This window comes from Pinus tabuliformis, chromosome 8, assembly GCF_031772625.1.
Source record: "Pinus tabuliformis cultivar Carrire ecotype Pingquan chromosome 8, CPIR1, whole genome shotgun sequence".
Taxonomy (NCBI): Eukaryota; Viridiplantae; Streptophyta; class Pinopsida; order Pinales; family Pinaceae; genus Pinus; species Pinus tabuliformis.
In genome coordinates, this window is record NC_142294.1 from 803,522,410 (window position 1) to 803,543,048 (window position 20,639).

A 20,639-nucleotide genomic window follows, 5' to 3' on the forward strand; every position below is an offset into this window, starting at 1 on the left:
ATGCAGAATTTAATCTGAAAGGGAATACTCAGCCAAATAGACATCCTGATAATATCAATGGTACAAACAGTCTTTGCGATGATGTCATGCCCTCTTTGCACAAGTCATTCTTCTAAAAATCACAAGAAGTATTGAACTATTTGTAAAATTCAATCAAATCACTAAAGAATTTTTTAAATGCTTAATTTTGCAAGAATTGTGGCATGCAGTGGACCAACTTGCTGACATTGTTGATAATGGTGCAACCTTCACATTCAGCCACGGCCGATGTAATCATTGTATTTCTAGGTTTGGCTAAAGCCAGTCTTGTCCATGTAGTCTCCTAATTCTTCATCAAGAAAGAGCCCAAGTCTTAAATTGTGTAAATATATAACTCTCACTCGTAATTTATCATGATGTGATTATTTTTCTTTTCTTTTCTTTTTTTTAAATCTAGGATAATCGGTAACTAGTGAGAGTTATCCTGAACAGACCCAGGATCAAATCTAACTGGCTGCCACTGTAAACCTAGGCTACGTGCGACCGCCTGCAAGCCGCACAATAGCAGGAAACTTATGCCTCAACAAGAACCGAGACGTCCACTATGGGGTCGCCTACTCTTCTAGCCAAGACACAACAGGTCATATATATACTCAATGAGATTTGAACCCTCATCTCGTGGGTTTCACCCAGCGAAACTTACCGTTAAACCCCATATCACTGTATATGATGTGATTATTTTTCATTCATAATAACGTGATTTGCCTAAGGGCACCTATCAAGCAGTTGCACTCTTGGTTGATTTCTATTGAAGTCTTTCAATGCCCTTGCACCAGTTTCCTCTGCTCTCTAATATCTATTGCAAACTTTGGGTTTGTGTTGGTTCCATTCAATTCTCTCACTATTTCTTGTGAATCTTAACATGGTATTAAAACGAGTGTGAATCTCTCTTACTCAATTTGACATTTGATCTAAATATTTTTGGCTAATGGCTTCTTTATGACTACGAAACTGGGATTTTTGGTCATCTCTTGTTCTACGGTTTAATTCCATCATCACCTTTTTAGGGTTCCGTTGGGTTTAAACCCTACTTCAAGGCCAATGTACTTTTTTAAGGGTTTCCTAGGCTATAAACCCTCATCTAAGGCCAATGCACTTTATCTAGGGCTTTTCATAGGGTTCAAACTTCAAACCCTCCTTCAAGGCTAGTACACTTTTTCTACAGTTTCCTAGGCTTTAATCCCTCTACCAATGCACCCTTCCTTCTTTTGTTATGCAATGAAAGGTGGCGCAATGTAGATTTTCTCCAAAAAAGTCATTACCTCTCTAATGCTTGGACTTATCAAGGAAAACTTTTTAAGACTTTATGGACGCTTATTCTTTCCGCTATTCTTAGACATAATTGACTCAATTTACAGGCACCTCCAATTGAGGACTTTGCATATGGACCCTTCCTCTCCGATCATCAATGGGGTACAAAGGGCATTGACAATGGTTTTAAAGTGGTTTCCAAAGGCATTGTTATGTGAAGCTTGCTTCTCAAGCTCTTGACTTGGTTCGTAGTGACACTTGTGTGCCTATGACCACTTGTTCTCTTAGTGAAGCTAAGTAATTCCTCACCATCTATGATGAAATTTCTAATCATGATCCACCAAAATCTTTTCCACTACTTACAAATGATTTCACTATAGATGATTCTTAACTTGTTTCAATGGATCTCTCTCCTTCACATTATGATGTCGCTCATCCCATAGAGATCATGCAAAAGAATGTGATGACAAGTTTGATGACTCATATGGATCCCATCCTACAAAAGTCTCTCCTTCTATACTTGTGTCAAGTGTCACCTTCACAATCGTGCTCAATTGTACTGGTGTCAGAGATACAGCGTTCAAGGGGGGTAATATGTAATGACTTCTCGATGTACCCACTACACAACATTAAGTGGGAATTTTAATCATGTGAATTTTAAGCCGGAACTGCCGCAAAAGCCAGAAAAGCCAGAAACGCTAGAACTATCGGAACTACCGGAAAAGCCAGAAAAGCCGGAAATACCAAAAACGCCGGAAAAGCTAGAAATGCCGGAAGTGTCGGAACTGTCGAAACAGCCGGAGCATCTGTCTCTGAAGGAAGGCAGCATGATGTATGAGATCATGGGCAGCATAATAAGCAGCACGATGATATGAGCATGGGCAGCATAATGATGCATGATGATATGAGCATGGGCAGCATAATGATGAATGAGATCATGAGCATGGGCAGCTTGATGATGAATAAGACCATGGAAGATGTAGCATGATGAGCAGCATGAAGATGAGAGTAGCTCAGTCATCAAGGTTCAACACATGTGACAGTACAGCAAGGTGTCACATGGTAATGTGCAACAAATAGACGAATGCAGCACTATGATAGGTGAACGAGTCTCCTTCGAGAATCAGTTGAAGCAATATGTCTTCAACTAATCTCATGCCGATATCAAAAGTCAAAGTGATTGACTTCTATTGTAAATGTACTATCTCTCTCACTTTCTTTGCTAAGCTTTGAAGAACATAAAAGAAGAATTGATCAAGGGTTTCCCCACATTGGGGTTTGTTCCTGGCTAGCACCACATCTTGTGTCCTCTTGTCTTGGCTTGTCTTCTGTGATTTATATTTATGTTCTATATACAGTTTAATTTATGCTAATGTGGAAAAGAAATTGAAATAAATTTCTCTAGCATAGAACATACCTAAAATTAACGACAGGCCACTATCATCCAACCCGGCCGAGTAGGCTCGGACTCGGCAGAGTCAGCCGGGGTATTACCAAGCCGACCGAGTTGTTCGACAACTCAGACAGCTCGGTAATAACCCGGTCGGCCGAACCGGTTCACTAGCCGAGTCGACCTGGTGAGGCCTTGACTTGGACCAACTCAGTTGAATCGGTTTCGAGCCGGCCGAATCTTAAAACACTACCTAGGAGCTCCCAAAGCTCAATGTTCAACCGAGACCCTCTTAATAAAGTTTATCCATGTCTTTCAACCTCTTTCTGAAGGAAAACTTGACCTTAAAATTCAGTTTCTTCTTATGTAGGATAGACATCGTAAGTCTCTCCCTCTGAATATTGGGAAAGTAACTTCGCCCAAAGCATAACCATCGAGCTATCTATAATATGCAGCCTCTATTAAAGTCATCATACTCAGCTGACATGACTTGCTTTCATTGAAAATCATCGGACAGGAAAAGTCATCAGGGATTTTATAGCTCCCTCTGAAGTCTTGTTTTAGATGGTTATTTATCCTTCAATCAAGAGTTTCTCATATGAGAGAAACCAGCTTCTAGAAGGCTTCAGGTCCAAGAAAAATTCTTAAGCCTTTCTTCACCCAGGAAGAAGAGATCTTATTATGAGATTACAATTGCAAGATGACAACCATCAACGTATCAATTTACCCAATATATCTACACTTAAGGCAACCAAGATGCCAGAATCAAGGTCTTTTGTTCATCGTGCTCAAGAAGTCATGCACTTTCTTCAAGGCACCTATGCTGATAGGGATCAATACAAAGAACTGTTTCAAAGTGCCATCCACTTCTTCTCCTAGCTGATCTTTAAGTATGAAAGCTTCAAGTGAGTTGTGCCCCTTTTCATAAAGGTGCTGACAGATTCCGGTAGCTTCTTCATAGTAGATGATCCTTTTAAAAAAATAATCTATCCAAAGTTTACATTTGTCTTGTTCACAACTTCGTTTGTGAACAAGACTATAACACTGTCATCAACATATTATCACGGCTACTGGACTTGTAACGATATCATACATGATGCTGGACTGAAAAGGGAACATAGATGATGTTGAGTTGCATTTGCTAAGATATCATGCATAGGGAAGTGCCATACATAGAACGATTGATGTTGCATAGGACTAAAAATCTTTACAGGGATCTATCCTTGATAGTTGAAGGTCTTTATTCTTTCAGGAAGACCATTCCTTCTTGAGAGTTACAAAATTGAAGCATTTCAATAGAAGGAGGATTGATTCTGGAATCAGATGCTTTCACTTCTTGATGCCTGTAGCTGCTATAAGACAGAAAATCTCCATAAGATGGCTCATCTGATATTGGGCAGATTATGTCAATGGACAGAAACATATATCATCACCATTTGTCCCAGTAGAAGATGCACTACTATCTGAGACTGAAGGACAAGGTGATGAGATCTAACTAATGATCCATTGTCCTAATTATGCTAGAAACAACAGGAGAACTGTGCCTCTTTCTTCATTTGAACGATAAGGATTTTGAAGAGGAGCTGGAAGTTCAACAGAAGGATAGATAACTTAGATCATAATGACTTGCCAGAATATTATAACAGCCTCTGGACTGCAAGGATGTCATACACATACCAATACACTGTTTGTATGTATGTATGATGCTGATATAAGTCTAACTCCAAACATGATGCTATCCCTACTTCATGCAAAAGTCAAACCTCATGTGAGTTGAAGTTCTGATGTAACTAGAAATGCCTGAGGATGACCTCCTTTGATGCTTGATCTGTCTTGATGAAGATGGTGTGTCTCTTACATTGCTTCAAATCTTTTGATACTTTTCTGCTAATGAGTTTTGTCATGTCATTTATCAGAAGCAGAATTCAAAATAAGTACATTGCAGAGGACATGAATGCATTTCTAAATGACTCAACAAGCCAAGCTTGCATATATTTGATCTCTTTTGAAAGTCATAGGTCACTGTAGATCGGCATACAAGTCCGGTATGGAATGTCAGTCAGGGTGCTTTCAGTTGGTGGGGACTTGAGTATAGGAGAAACATGCCTCAAAAGAACAGAATCATTGTTGGCTCCCAGATTGTACAAGCACCGCGACAACGCTTAGGACGGGAGTTGTCACTCTGATCCCCGCCCACTCCGTTCTAGTTGTCTCCCAACAACAGGCTATGGGGGGTAGTCCCTATGGAATGAAGTGAAGGAAAGCAAGTTGAGAACCAACTTACTTGGGAGACACGGATGAGTGGCCTAGCCACTTGGTTGAAATTAAGCAAGATTTATTGATTAGATTAGATTTTCTATTATGAGACCAGTGCCTTAATGGAGTCACAAATTCTTGCTTCTTATAAATTGGAACCAAATGACCGGATGGACACCCACTGCTTGAATGATTGACTAACCTATATGATATGCAAATCCTAGGACCTATGTGAGATGCAATGATCTTGGTAAATTTTAGTTAAATGCCTAGTCTAAGTGTGACCTTCCCTTAACTATTTTGAAGTTGGGCTCCAAGGTAGGTTGTGGGAAGGAGGCCAACAGGAAGTAGGCTAGGGCTTGATTAACGATACCTTTTGTTAGGCTCCTATCACCTGATGCCTCTGGGGTTGCAGAAACTGTGGCTTTCACGACTGTAAAGTCACTGTGTTAACCACTGAAAAGTTGTCAAGGTCCCTCAAGCTAGATAAGAAGGATTGTCCTATGTCTCTATCAACCTAGCTTATGCTAGGAGGTAGAAATTTTAATGCAAATCTAGATTTAGTATGCTTATGCAAGAGATTATGAGTGAGATTTATCTTGAGTTAAGATTTCCTTAAGTTGTTTAAGTACTTGATTAGAATTTTTTTAAGAGTACTTAACAGTAATGAATTGCAATCTTAGACAAGATATAATGCTTAGAGATACAAGTGTAAACTTCAACAATATTCCACAAGATACCACGTAACCAAGATGTCAAATGCTTAAAATAGTCAATCAAAATGTTGATCATAGATTTTTGATAGTTTATGCCAACAATACTACTTCAGAAAATTCAGATCTTATCAATGTTGTAACAGTTGTACATAAACCACTTCAAATGATGAAATTTGCCCACTGAAATTCTAATGACCAGCAAATGTAATTACGTTTGTTTAGATCACTTTAAGATGATGTATTTAGTAAAATTTCATATCTGAATTCTTGATTTGCAGCAGTAAATAAAGATAGATCAGCAAACTAATCAAGCCAAAAATAGATGCCAAATATTTCCAAAAATAGAAAAAAATTCTGGAAATTAAAAATATCAGTTTTTAGCCATTATTAAGAATTTGTTTCAAAAATTTCAGACCTGTAGAAAATTTCAGCTATGCAGAAAAATCCAGCAAGCTTAAATGTTAGATCTAAGTCAAAACTCAAATACCCAAGAGGCCAAAATTTGTGAAAATGAAGATTTTGCAATTTTAAATGACTTTGACCATTTAGTTTGTGATTTTAAGGCCTAATTATTAGTAATTTGCTTGTTGTAATAGAATTGCAGAAAACAAGGGTTTAGAGGTCAAACCCTAGGCCCAAGGCCTTGAAGATTCCACCGTTCAAAATCGTTGAAACTTTGGGATCACTTTTCCGCTTGAAAATTAAGAATTTTGAGACCTTAATCCTACAAAACCGCCAAGTATTTAGCTTTAAAACTTCAACTTAGGGTTTCGGGTCAATTTTGGGGCAAAAGAGGCCAAGAATTGGAGAACAAGGCTAAGGGAGGCAAATTTGCAGGGATAAATGGCTTGAAATGATAGATCAAGCGCTGAAATGGCAAGAGGAAGCCAAAAACTCAAAACTCGTGTCTCAAAAATTTCTGGATCTGAATTTCGTTGTCAAATCTTTGGTAAATGTCCCTGCAAAATTGTCTAGAAACTATATGCTACGTTACCGGATCCGGCAGCTGAGGGTCCGAGATCTCCGTATCCGCGGATCTGATACGGATCCGGATCCGGATACGGAAAAATACGTGGGAAAAACGGCACGTGGCGAATATCAGTTTTTGGAAACGGCTCGTCTTTCCTGGAAACGTATGGTTAGTCGAATGCCGGAACCTGCATACCTTAAAACCGAAAAAGTAAAAGCGTTGTATGCGTGGGAGTTTAGTTTAGGGTTTTTGCTTTGATGTTTGCGTTAAAGTGAGGTGGTCCCCCATTGGTCGGCAGTCAGGCGGAACAGAAAAAAACAGTGGAACAGAAGCGTTTGGCGTTTACCTCTGAGTTTCTTGGCGTTTAGCTTCAGGGGGCCCAGCGTTCCAGTTGTGTCGGCTGGACCAGAAACCGGGCAAGGTATTTTACTATTTTATCATCGCCATTGGAATGTGCCGCATTGTTTTTAAATTTTATATGATTACAGCCGCATTGTTTTTATCGAGGGTTCCAAACTTCCAAGCGACTGCGATATATATTATAACCATTATATATTATAACCATTGTTACGGGTCCACGGTTCTGGGTTTACCACAGCCGTCAGCGTTCAGTCGATATATATTATAACCATTATATATTATAAGTTTATAACAATTGTTACGGGTCCACGGTTCTGGGTTTATCAGCGTTCAGTCGATATATATTATAACCATTATATATTATAAGTTTATAACCATTGTTACGGGTCCACGGTTCTGGGTTTACCACAGCCGTCAGCGTTTACAAATTAGAAATTCGAGCTCTGGAATCAAGCCACGGGAGCGTTTATAACTTTATTGGTTCGGACATTTGATAGCTGCGGCGCTGCCCTTCCATCGGATTAGCGTAGAGACCATAGGGGGTGTGATAACTGTAAAAATTATCAGCGTTTATAACTGTAAAAATTATTAATTTATTACTATCAGTATGATATCAATCATAAATTATCAGGGTTTATAAATATTAAATTATTAATTTAGTAAAAATTATCAGCGTTTATAAATATAGTAGCATTGTTTTCTGGCATCAACCTGTTAAATTATCAGAGTTTATAAATATAAATTATCAGCGTTTATAAAACAATGCTACTATAATTATATATATATAATATATGTAGCTTTCAATTTTTCAAATGAATATTTAATTTTTTAAAATCTTATATATATTTTAGTTTTTGTCTATATATATATATATATATATATATATATATTAGTTATTTAATTCAAATTGTGTATGGATAATTAATATTATTAAATTTTAATTTTTAATACATTATATTTTGAATTTTATATGCAGTTGTGAGTAACGTAATTTATATATCATTATGGAGCCATCACAGCGCGAGCAGAGTGAAAGAGAAATCATCAAGACAGACCCAAAATCTCCTCTATGGCAGTATGTGGAGATTATTGGAAAAAATCCCGGAGGTGGTTCATTTAAATGGAAGTGCAATGAATGCCAAGATATAAAAAATGGCTCATATACTAGAGTGAAGGCCCATCTCACTGGTCAAACTAACACAGGGGTGCAAGTATGCACCGGACCAAAAGATGCAAATGGCAAACTTGGCAAAGGTTTGAGTCCTGGAAAAATGCAATTCTATGCATCTTTGCAAGACGTTGCTGATAGGAAGCATGCTAAGGGAAAGTACCCTGTGCAAAGCTGTAAAAATTATTAATTTATTACTATCAGTATGATATCAATCATAAATTATCAGGGTTTATAAATATTAAATTATTAATTTAGTAAAAATTATCAACGTTTATAAATATAGTAGCATTGTTTTCTGGCATCAACCTGTTAAATTATCAGAGTTTATAAATATAAATTATCAGCGTTTATAAAACAATGCTACTATAATTATATATATATAATATATGTAGCTTTCAATTTTTCAAATGAATATTTAATTTTTTAAAATCTTATATATATTTTAGTTTTTGTCTATATATATATATATATATATATATATATATTAGTTATTTAATTCAAATTGTGTATGGATAATTAATATTATTAAATTTTAATTTTTAATACATTATATTTTGAATTTTATATGCAGTTGTGAGTAACGTAACTTATATATCATTATGGAGCCATCACAGCGCGAGCAGAGTGAAAGAGAAATCATCAAGACAGACCCAAAATCTCCTCTATGGCAGTATGTGGAGATTATTGGAAAAAATCCCGGAGGTGGTTCATTTAAATGAAAGTGCAATGAATGCCAAGATAAAAAAAATGGCTCATATACTAGAGTGAAGGCCCATCTCACTGGTCAAACTAACACAGGGGTGCAAGTATGCACCGGACCAAAAGATGCAAATGGCAAACTTGGCAAAGGTTTGAGTCCTGGAAAAATGCAATTCTATGCATCTTTGCAAGACGTTGCTGATAGGAAGCATGCTAAGGGAAAGTACCCTGTGCAAAGCTCTACAACTAGGCCTCCATTGCCATCTAGGCCTATTGCCACAACTAATAAAAGGCCCACTCTAGGCCCTCTTGAAGCATCATTCAATAATCAAGGTAGAGAGATAGTTGATGAACATGTAGCTCGTTGCATCTATGCAAATGGGCTAGCATTCAATTTGGTGCGTTCCCCTTATTGGCAACAAATGATTAAAGTAGTGAATGAAGCGCCGAAAGGGCACAAAAGCCCTGGATATGAAAAGGTCCGCACTACTTTGTTGGCATCAGAAAGACAATCTGTGGATAGACAGCTACAGGCAATCCGGGATACATGGGCAGAAATAGGGGTGTCCATCATTTCTGATGGATGGAGAGATCAAAGAAACCGTCCATTAATTAACGTTGTTGCAGTATGCCCCCAAGGGGCAATGTTTTTGAAGGCTATTGATTGCAGTGGAATAGAGAAAGATGCATCTTTCATATCCACAATTCTTATTGAGGCAATAGAAAGTGTGGGGCCACATAATGTTGTCCGAGTCATTACGGACAATGCACAAGTTTGTAAAGCTGCAGGTTTGATTGTGGAGAGTCAATATGATCACATCTTTTGGACTCCATGTGCAGTACATTCACTGAACCTTATGCTTGCCAAGATTGGTGAGATTCAATGGATTAATGAAATATATGTAGCAGCAAAGGAAATCCAAATGTTCATAACCAATCATTCAATGTCCCAGGCCATTTATAGAGGTTTTGCAAAGTTGGAGCTACTAAAGGTATTTTCTTTTAATCAATATTATTTGTATTGGAAATTCTTTTAATTGCAAATTTATATATGATTTCTCATTTCAATTTGAGATTTGACTTTTGTACTTTTTGAAACTTGTAGGTCGCTGAAACTCGTTTTGCCTCCCACACTCTTGTCATAAAGAGGCTTGTGGAGGTGAGACAAGCATTACAAGCAATGGTCATTGACCCTCTTTGGGAATCATGGAGGACTTCCACTTCTGATAGAGGGCAAAAAATCAAGTCCATCATTCTTGATGATGAATGGTGGGGCAAGGTCCAATATCTTCTACGGTTCACTGAACCAATCTTGACCTTGATCAGGGCATTTGATACAGATAAACCTTGCTTGGGGGAAGTTTATGAAAACATTGATAGTATGTTAGAGAGGATAATGGAAATTATCAGGGCAAGTGAAAATGACCCTGATGAAACATTCTATTATTTAGTGAAAGACATAGTTACAGAAAGGTGGAACAAAATGACCACACCATTACACCTTCTGGCATATGCATTGCACCCTAAATACTATCATTCCAAAGTTTTGTCTTTACCAGGTAGAACAGCACCAAACAAGGATTCTGAAGTGGTACAAGGATACAAAACAGCTTTGAGGAAAATTTATAGAGATATGGGAGTTGCAATGGAAGTCCGCCAAGAATTTGGAGGGTTTGTACAGTCTACAGGTAGCTTTTCAGATCCAGTAGCTATGGACGATCGAGGACATCTTGATCCTATTACTTGGTGGGGCTTCCATGGTGGGGATAGCATTCATCTCTCTACTTTAGCCACCAAGTTATTATCACAGGTTGCTAGTTCCTCATCAGCTGAGAGGAAATGGAGTACATATGGCTTCATCCATTCAGTGAAGCGACACAGGCTGGGAGCGGCAAAGGCTGAGGATCTTGTTTATGTTCATTCCAACCTCCGTCTTCTATCACATGTTGAACCAGAGTATAAAAAAGGTCCGAATAGGATGTGGGATGTGGAGCCTGAGATCTCTGACTTGAACCTGACACTAAATGCCATGACTCACCTCAACCCACTTGAGGATATTGTTCCACCACCAGTCCAGCCTACTGATGCAACTTCCTACATTCCAGGACCCCCATCATCTATTCATGATGTAGAGTTGCAATATGCAGAAGATAGAGATCCATTTGAAGATATGTAAATGTATTTACTGTTAACATTTATGATATTATGATCCTTTTTGTTATTTTGTATGACGGATGATGCATCATTTCAGTGTTTCAGTCTTCCTATTCATAATATATCTAATGGTTTCGGTTCTAAAAGTGTTTGATGGTTCAATGGAGTAATTGATTTTTGAACTCTATCAAGTGTTTTTTAAAATTTTAAAAATATTATTATATTTTATATTTTTGTGCGTGATGTATCCTTGCCGTATCCGGATCTTGGATTTTCAAAAAACTAGCGGATCCGGATCCGGATCCGTATCCGTATCCGTATCCTGGTAACTTAGACTATATGTTACCCTCAAGGGCCTATATCTATCTCTTCTCTCACTTGATCCCTTGATCCAACCCGCAAAAAATGAAAATAAAATACCCAAACCCCAAATATATGCAAAATAGATCTAAAACCCTAACCCAAGTTAGAAAAATAATTTACACTTCAAATTACAAAATTATTTTACAAATTCCACATGGGTTTTTGCTAAATAAATTTTAAGAAAATAATTTTTATGATATTTTTCCTTGAAAGAATGGCTAAGAACGCTTTAGAAAAATTAATGCTCGTTACAGCTCAAGTGAAGATTCAATCCACCATATAAAAACTAGAGATCCAAGCAAAGTAACCCTTGCCCAGAATCTATGAACTTGGAGACCAAGGATTGAGTACCTGCACACACTATGTATTATCTCAAAATAATAATATAAAGCACCACATAGGAAGCCCATAGTCAATACATACCACAGATCAACGACAAGAACACCTCGAGTTGCACCCCAAAGTCTTTTATTATAGTAGAAAAAATAGTTCCCAGCGGGACAATAGTTTACAAAATGTTTCAGCAACAATTCTAGCCAAAGATCAAGATGACTAGAGACTCAATTGACTCTCTAATTTATAGATAAATCCTCTAAATGGAAAAATAACGGCTAGTTTCTTTGATCTCTGTCAAAATAATCTTGGTTGTTGATAAACACTTTAAGATCTTTTAATCTTGGCTCTTGATTTTTTATTTTGGAGGAATTTTCGAATTTATCATTTAATCCCATTTTAATTAGCTCAAAATTAATTATTTTGAGTTAATTACTCAAAAATTTGACTTTGAATTAACCACCAAGGTCCAAGGGTCCAAATTTTCTTGAAAAATACAATATTCCCTTGGTGGAGGACTTTTAAAAATTGACTCTTTTAAGACCCACGAATTTTTCCATTTGGAGAATTTATTTTCCTAAGACAATTTAATTTGACTCTAATTAATTAATTTTCTGGCTTAGGATTTAATTTTATTTTGCCAAAAAAATTAATTAATTTACACATGAAGGGATTAATTATTTTTCCAACTCTCTAATACATATGATTTTTCACTTACAGGATTCAAAGAGGGAATACACATTCGTCTTAGACCCTCAAGACACATAACCCATCTGCGACACAATATGATCTAGTAAACCAAGTGATTTGTAATAAAATAATTAAGCCAATTAGCTTAAATTATTCCCAAACCACTTTTACATCAGACTCGACTAAAACACTAGGACTCACTTGATAACTCGCCAATAAATTTCACCCTAGCTTTGGGGGATTTAAGCTAGAGGGAAAAAACTCTTCTGATTGACCATGTTGAAAAACACAAGTACTCAGAGAGGTTTAAAAACCTCCTAGGATGGAATTCGTCAGCAAATTATAGGCTTACCTAGGTTGTTACTTAGATTCAAGGTTTTACTAAGATCATTTACAATATATAACTTGCAGAATGGGATGACCATGACACATGGACTATTGATATGTGATCTGATCCTTGTCGAAAAAGTTCGTACTTCTACTTCCCCGGAACATTGACAATTTGAGTGCAACAGGATGTATACTCATCCATCTTGTTATGGTTCATATATATCAATGCTTCCTTCCTATGGCTTTGGAATATATAATGCCCAAAAAAAGGGATTGGTCAATGTCAACTGGACTGACTAGTAATGGAATTACACAAAATCTATGTCATTGTTTATGAGTTTTCCAATACTCTTCAATAATAAAAAAGTATTATAAATTGTGCAAAGTTAGCAGCTTCATATTAAATTGTGATCCCCTTCTTTCTCCTATATTAAGGAATTTGTCCAAGTAGGGATCAGTTGCCTCGGTTCGGCCCTTAACTATGGTAATTTCATCTTCAGGACTCTACCAATCACCAAGCATTCCAAAACTGGGAAAAAGCTCAGAGCCTCACCACTACAATATCTCTTATAACTTGCAACACACAACCATTCGACATATTGGTAGTGTCATTAAGTGATATACATGTTGAGTTTTATATTTGTGATTTTAATGTACTAAGGGTCAAGCTTTTCATGGACCCTCAAGGGTAAATCATCAACCACAGCCGGATCCCCGTCATGCAAATTCTATAGGTAATGAGCGGATGCTTTCCTATATGATAGAAACTATAACAACCGGAGCTTTTCACTTTATTGCAGTGCCACAGGAATCCTGCTGGGGATTATGAACAGTTTATGTGTGTATGCATACATGACTTCAGTGGTCAATGCAAATCCATTACTTGCTCGTTGTACTTTTTGCAGGCATCCGACTTCACAACAAAGATAGATTTAGACTAACAAAAACATGTTTTGTAACTCAATCTATGCACCATTTCTCCACCACTTGTGCCAGTCATTGTGCCAGACCTAGCCCATCTGCCATGATCATTTGTTTGAAGGTGGGCCTCATAAACCTAAAGGTATGCCTTGTCATTTGGTAATTGAGTATTGTAGTTTGCTTATCATGGACACTTCTGGGCATGGATTAATGGAGGGATTCGGCGAAAATAATGGGCTAGGTTTGTGCTCTTGTCCCCTAAACCCCTTTTGGATATTAACCTTGGATTCTAGTCCCGTGGGATCTCTTTTACTGACCATTTGGCTTTAGGGATGGTATTTCACAGGAAACCCCAATTTTGGTTGTGTGGTCCCGCTCCCTTATCCGCTTATATTACCCCCTTTCCACTCATTATTACCCCATTCATCATTTCTCCCACTCGGGTCCACATTCCTCCATTAGGTCCATAGAGGGTTAGCTCGCCCCTTCCCGCCTGCACCTTGGGTAAGGCTTGGAATGATGCCCTGTAGGTTGATGCAGCGAAAAAAAAAAAAGATAAAAGCATATTTGGCCACATTCAACAGGAAAATGTACCACAAAATGCAAAAGATGGTCGAGACAAACACATTTAGCACGTGGGCAAAAGCCAATACATGAGCTCTACCCCATCATCATGGCCATCACTCGGGTTCCTACAGGTTCTATGAGCCTCATTCATCATATAGGAACCCATGCTTGTCCCAACCCCTGGTGGGCAATGAACCACTCTACTTTAAAAGGGGGTATTCACTGCTATATCTTATGCATCATGCTCTTACCCCTTCAGCCCCGAGCAGTTAACCAAGAAAATCATAAAAAGGCAAAAGGCATATAAAGAAGGGTGGAAAAATCAAGGTCGGGACACCTCATGTACCACCATTGCTCCCTCATATACATTATAAACCCTTCCATTTTATTAGCTACCCTTGTACCCCAACATGTGCCCCAGGGATGCCCCTTCTCATCCCCCACTTCATTCACCTATCTGTTGTTGAGAAATCTAGGGCATCATGAATTAGGTGATTTCTCTTGATTAGTAACTGCTTGTGAATGCTATTTACTTCTTTAGATTAGGATCTTCTTCTTCTTAGATTATTAGTGTTCACATTCATCAAACAATAACCAATGCAGGAACATAAATAGACAAGAGACACAACATGTAGGCTATGAGCCAGGGCCAAAACCTCTCACTGTTGGAGAGGAAAACCCACACAAACTCTTCTTATAGAGATTCCAATTGACAAATACCAAGACCAAGACACAAGTTCTCTTGACTATCACCATTCTTCGTGACTACTCTTCCACTTACCTCTTCTTAGCATCAAGATGTAGCTTCCACCGATACCTTATCAAAGAGATCTTATTTCTGTGATGGCATTTGAGTCTTCATTGATATCGTTAACTATAATAGTTCTAAGACTTGCTCACTGTAGAGACACCGAAACAAAAGGTACAGAGATAGCTTCATAATAGACTGTGGATAGACCAATCTGTGATGATCATCAATCTATGATAGCAACGTACTGTAGTGACACTAAGGTTATGTTTCTGAACTGAGACATGCAGATCTTCTTTATGCTAGTACTGAAACTTGTTCACTATAATTTCTTCAATATTTCTCATTGTTGTACCGAGAGTTTTCCCTTAACTGTACCGAGTTTATCTTTATACTCTTGTACCCTAGTCCGAGCTTCCTATCCGAACTTTCTTCTGTACTCTCATCCGAATTGTATATTGTGATTGCCCATCCGAATTCAGAGTATAATCTAAACATCTATTCTACGAAATCTCAGAGATATGTGAAGTCTAAAATGTGCTAATGCGAAGAGCCTAGCCTTACATATATAGTAGTTCATCCATATAATTTAGCCCCACATGAATTCGAATGGGTGTGTCTCCTTAATGTGAGCCGACATGAGTTCCTTCATACATCTTGAGGCCAACATAGGAAGAGGAGGATTGTGCTTGTCTTTGGAGGGCTATTTTGACATATCTTTATACATGACATTTACTCTTTGACAAATCCTAAGGCTCTCAATGGAAGCCATCTAAAATAAACCTCTTTCTCATGAAACCCATGAAGCAAGGCATTACAAAAATAATTTTATTTACTTCTTTTATGTGAAAATTCTTGAATCTAACACATCAGAAACCCCTACTACAATGTCTGGTTTACTATCTCCTACTTGTTCTTTACATCAACAAGTTTTTTAATTGCATAAACATCGAAGTAAACACAAATGCAGCCGTCACAGATATACAGATCATGCACTAAAATAAAGTAAGACAATCACACAAGGGACACCATTATTTTTGGACAATTATACCCAGAAAAACCCAATTCGGGAAAATCGATGTAGCATATAAAGGGTTTTATTATTAAGCAGATTTCTGAATACAACTAGGGTTCCAGAAATGGCTCACCCTTCATAGAATATCCTTGGCAATAGTACTTATTTCTGGAGACAGATATTCTGGCAAATCAGCAACCAGATGATCAACCCCACAATGACTCTGGCTATTCCTTGTGCTGGAAAGTGAAATCTGCTCCACGCACTACTCTGGAACTCTGTCACCCTCTCTGGAACTGCGTCACCCTCTCCCGGCTCGAGATCTGTTGATCAGCGCCTAGTCTGCCCCACAGAATCTCCCAGCGCTGCCTCTAAAGCCCTTTGCGTCGACCCTTATGGCTTCTGTGTCAACCTCTACGGCCCTTTGCGTCCTCTGCGTCAGCCTCTAGGCTTCTGCATCAACCTATACGGCCCTCTGTGTCCTCTGCTCTGGCTCCTCAGGCCTCTGCGTCAACCCTTCTTGGGCCTGCGTTGCCTCTTCTGGCACTTCATTGCCTCTCTGCTATGTATTCTTCAGCCTTGGATCGAAATCCCTTATTGAACTGCCCCTCACTGCAACTAATCTCTAAGTCGATTTCCTCAGCAAACCCAGCCCCAGAAAATCGAATTATTGATCTCTCTTGGTGTGTCTCCAACTGACCCTCAAGCCTCCTCTTATACTTTTCCCATTGACGAATCAACGATCGAGATTAAGTCCCTGACCAACGACTAAGATTAGAATTGGATTGATCATCGTCACTTGGAACTTTCTCACCCATTTTATATTAATACACATTAATATTTTTAGTTTCCTAAGTTTAGACTTAGGAACCCATTAAAAATATTAATTATTTTAATATCTCTTCATCCGGGTGGAATTTCTCCAAATGATTTCTAGGTCTTGGAGATCTCATGTGCCTTAGCCTCTCCACCAAATTTCATGGCTAGAGCATATACGATGCTACCCAAAATCAACACTCTCTCTTAGCGAGGAATGTGCTCTAGCAATGCTTCACCATAGAAGCATCACACTGATCCTCTACCTTGGTCCTCTGTGTTGATGCTTGGCCTGTGGCCCCACATCCACTGCAATGCTACTTCCTGTACTGCTGCCCATGACACTGCCACTGCTACACCTGTACTGCAGCTCCCTCCCAACATGTTGCATCATGCTACCCATAGCACTGCCACTGCTAACTACTGCACTGCAACTCAGTTACCAAGAATTAAGTAACTGACATCCCGGTGCTCCCTTTGCTACCTTTGTTGCCATTGCGCTGTTGCAAATACCTCTGTGCCTCTCGCACTGCTGCAACCTCCATTTTGCTACTACAGACTTCTACACTCTAGCATTGCCTTGCTGCTCCATCACACCTTGCTCCACCCAACACCTGTCATCATGATATTGTCGTTAAGGGCTCTCGTAGCCGGATATGATCCAAGAGTTTGGGCACCTCAAGGATCTTACCCCTCTTCTGTAGTCCTCTCAACTACAGTTCCAAGTCTCCCCGCCTCTTCTCTAGAGGTGCATGAGCACTCATGGCACAATCGTCATCAGCCTTGACATCCTTCTCCACCTTTGCTAGAGCAGCCTTTGAGTCGAAAGCTCCTCACAGTTGAAGCACTTGACCTTGGAGATATCTTTCTTCTTCCTCTTCTAAACCCCTTGATGTCCCGCAGATGCTAGAGTTACATCCTCCTCCTCCTCCTCTTTCTTGATTCGAACTCCCTTACCACTACTCCCCACCTTGGTCAACCTCCCGATCTCTTCCTGTCAAAGAGTTGCCCACATCTCCTCCCAACTGGGGAGAGTTGCTCTGCCCAAAATGCTTTGGACAAACGTCTCCCAGTCCTCGGAGACTGCATTCAAAGCAGTCCTCACCATAAACTCTGGATCTGGTGTAGACCCCGTGGAAGTAAGCTAGTCGCCAATTCCTTGCAGCCTGAGAAGGAACGGATCTATCTCCTCTCCTTTCTGCATTTGATATGACCTCAGCTGATTCTCTAATAACATCTTCCGCTGCATGGAAGAGCCCTGGTATAAGGTGGTCAACGGCTGCCACATCTCCCTTGTTGTGTTCTTCACAACAATATGTGGTATGACATGATCCTTGACCTCGTCTAGAATCATGCATTTCGCCTATGCCTCAGCCTCCTCATACTTCACGTTTGCATTAGGGTCAACTGCAACAGCAACCGTTTTCAAGGCATAGTCCTTGATGCGATGTTTATCCAGGATTGCCAAGATCCTAGCCTTCCAGATGACAAAATTGGAAGCCTCGTCCAATCTATCATGATCCCTCAATCAATTCACTACCATCTCTGCTCCTCTTCTCTAGACTCCCTCTGAGTCTTGATTTCCCTCTCGGAAATCCTCTGGCCAACTATCGAATCACTCCTCTCCAATCCTCCTTTGCCGCTGCAACCTGGATCTAGATTTTTTGGCTAGAAATCTATCGAGGTAGTGCTTTCCTCTACCTTGGTTCAGTCTCCTTAGACATTGTTCTGCACTAGCAGACACAAGGTCCCCCCAGCTCCATAAATCAAAATCTGCACAGCTCCCTTAGCCCCAGCAACTCGAGGAATCTGAGCCCTTCAAGCTCTACGCAATTTCTATGTGGGCTCAATTTGCTCCTCCCGGCCAACTACGTCAATTCTTCCTGGCTCAGAAAGATGGCGTGGCTCTACGTGAGCCTCATCTGCCCTCCTCTGCCTCTGCACAGGCCCTAATGGCTGACGCAGCTACTGTGTGGGCTCCTCCCAACAACCGCATCTTCCTCTCCCAGCTCAGAATGTTGAAGCAGGCACTACGTGAGCCTTTGCATCATACTCTCTGCATTGTGTCACCCTTCCTTCTGCGTCTCTAGCTCTGGAACAACATTGTCTCTAGGGACAGCTGCTTCTCTGCTGCAAACTCCCAGATTTCCCCACTGGTGCCTTCAGTCTCCTATGATCTACAATCGCTCTAATAACATGTGAAAATTCCTTAATCTAACACATCAAAAACCCCTACTGCAATGTCTAGTTTACTATCTCCTACTTGTTCTTTACATTAACAAGTTATTTAATTGCATAAACATCAAAGTAAACACAAATGCACTTGTCACAGATATACAGATCATGCACTGAAATAAACTGAGACAATCACACAAGGGACACCGTTATTTTTGGACTATCGTCCTGGGAAAAAGCCAATTCGGGAAAATTGGTGCAGCATATAAATGGTTTTATTATGAAGCAGATTTTTGAATATCCTTCAGAGAATATCCTTGGCAGTAGTACCTCTCTTCAAAGACAGATATTCTGGCAAATCAGCAACCGGATGATCAACCCCACATTGACTCTGACTATTCTTTGCGTTGGACAGCAAAAGTTGCTCCACGCACTGCTCTGGCACTGTGTCATCCTCGCCCAACTCAGGATCAGTTGATCAGGTCCCAGTCTGCCCCACAGAATCTCCCAGCGTTGCCTCTGAAGCCCTCGACATCCTCTGCGTCATCCTCTATGGCTTTTGCGTCAACCTCTATGGCTCTTTGCATCCTCTGCGCTGGCTAGAACAATAAAATCCATCGCCCTATACATGGAAAATGCAGCTGGGTTTTTCTTGAACCCAAGGTATCATTATAAAGCTCTCGAGGTAGAAGCTTCACTAGGGAGGTTAGCAGTAGCTAGCAATACTAGTGCCTAGTGATGTTTTACAATTTACTTTTGTTGTAGAGGCCATTTAGAGCCTCCTTGGTTGTGTTTTTGTTTTGATCTCTATATCATGTATGTATTTGACAATGCACTGGGTGCCATTTTGATATAATGGATATATTCATGATCCTACTAATTTGATCATATGTTGTCTTCTCTCTATATTCTAATGCATTGTATTTGGAAACATGAATGAAAATCTTTAAAATTATGTTTCTTCATAAAAAAATAAATATTTAATGTATTTTTTACAACGACCAAGTCATTGAAATCAAACTGGCCGAGTCAATACCAAGTCGAAGTCAAAGTCGGAGTCGAACCTCAGCCGGTTCCGAACCCAAGTCAGAGTTTTAAAACATTGATTTGGATTTGGTTTATCTTGTCTTGGAGCTTCTCTATTGTCAAATTGTGGAGGGTTGGACATGTTCTAACTTCTATTACATGTAAGTACATGATTTTAATGCTATTATTGTTTTACTTTGTCATAGACAATGGATTTGGATTTTCGATATTTTTAGGGCTAATTGCTACATGCATCTATTGCTTAAATTGTGGAATTTTGTCTCTATATAGCATCTCTCAATCTATGGGCCATGTAATTTGAATGAAATTTCCTAAGGATAATTCTATCAACAAATTAATCTTGATAAGCCATCACCTTTGGCAAGTCTAAGTATAAAAGTTGTAAGGTTGCTTCCCTTCTCCCTAGAAGGCTAGCGAGGTAGTCTTAAGGCCCCCTTGACTAAGAAACGAAGTCCTCATTCATATTTATTATAAACTCCATTCTCCCAAGACTAAGGCACTAATCTACCAAGAGGTGCTTACCCAAAATCAATTCTTTTTCACCTATTCCTAGGTCTAGCCAAGTTGGGTCACCTAGGGCATCATTTTCCCGACAAAATAGCCCTCCAAAAAGTTTGATCTCCCAGCC

At 39.2% G+C, this 20,639-nt stretch overlaps 1 protein-coding gene across 3 annotated transcripts in view; it reads right to left on the reverse strand.

Moving 5' to 3' along the window:
* LOC149238023 (Iron-sulfur cluster biosynthesis family protein) overlaps positions 1–20,639 on the reverse strand; it is a 279,175-nt gene that overhangs the window by 177,912 nt on the left and 80,624 nt on the right. The gene's annotated exons all lie outside the window — the stretch shown is intronic.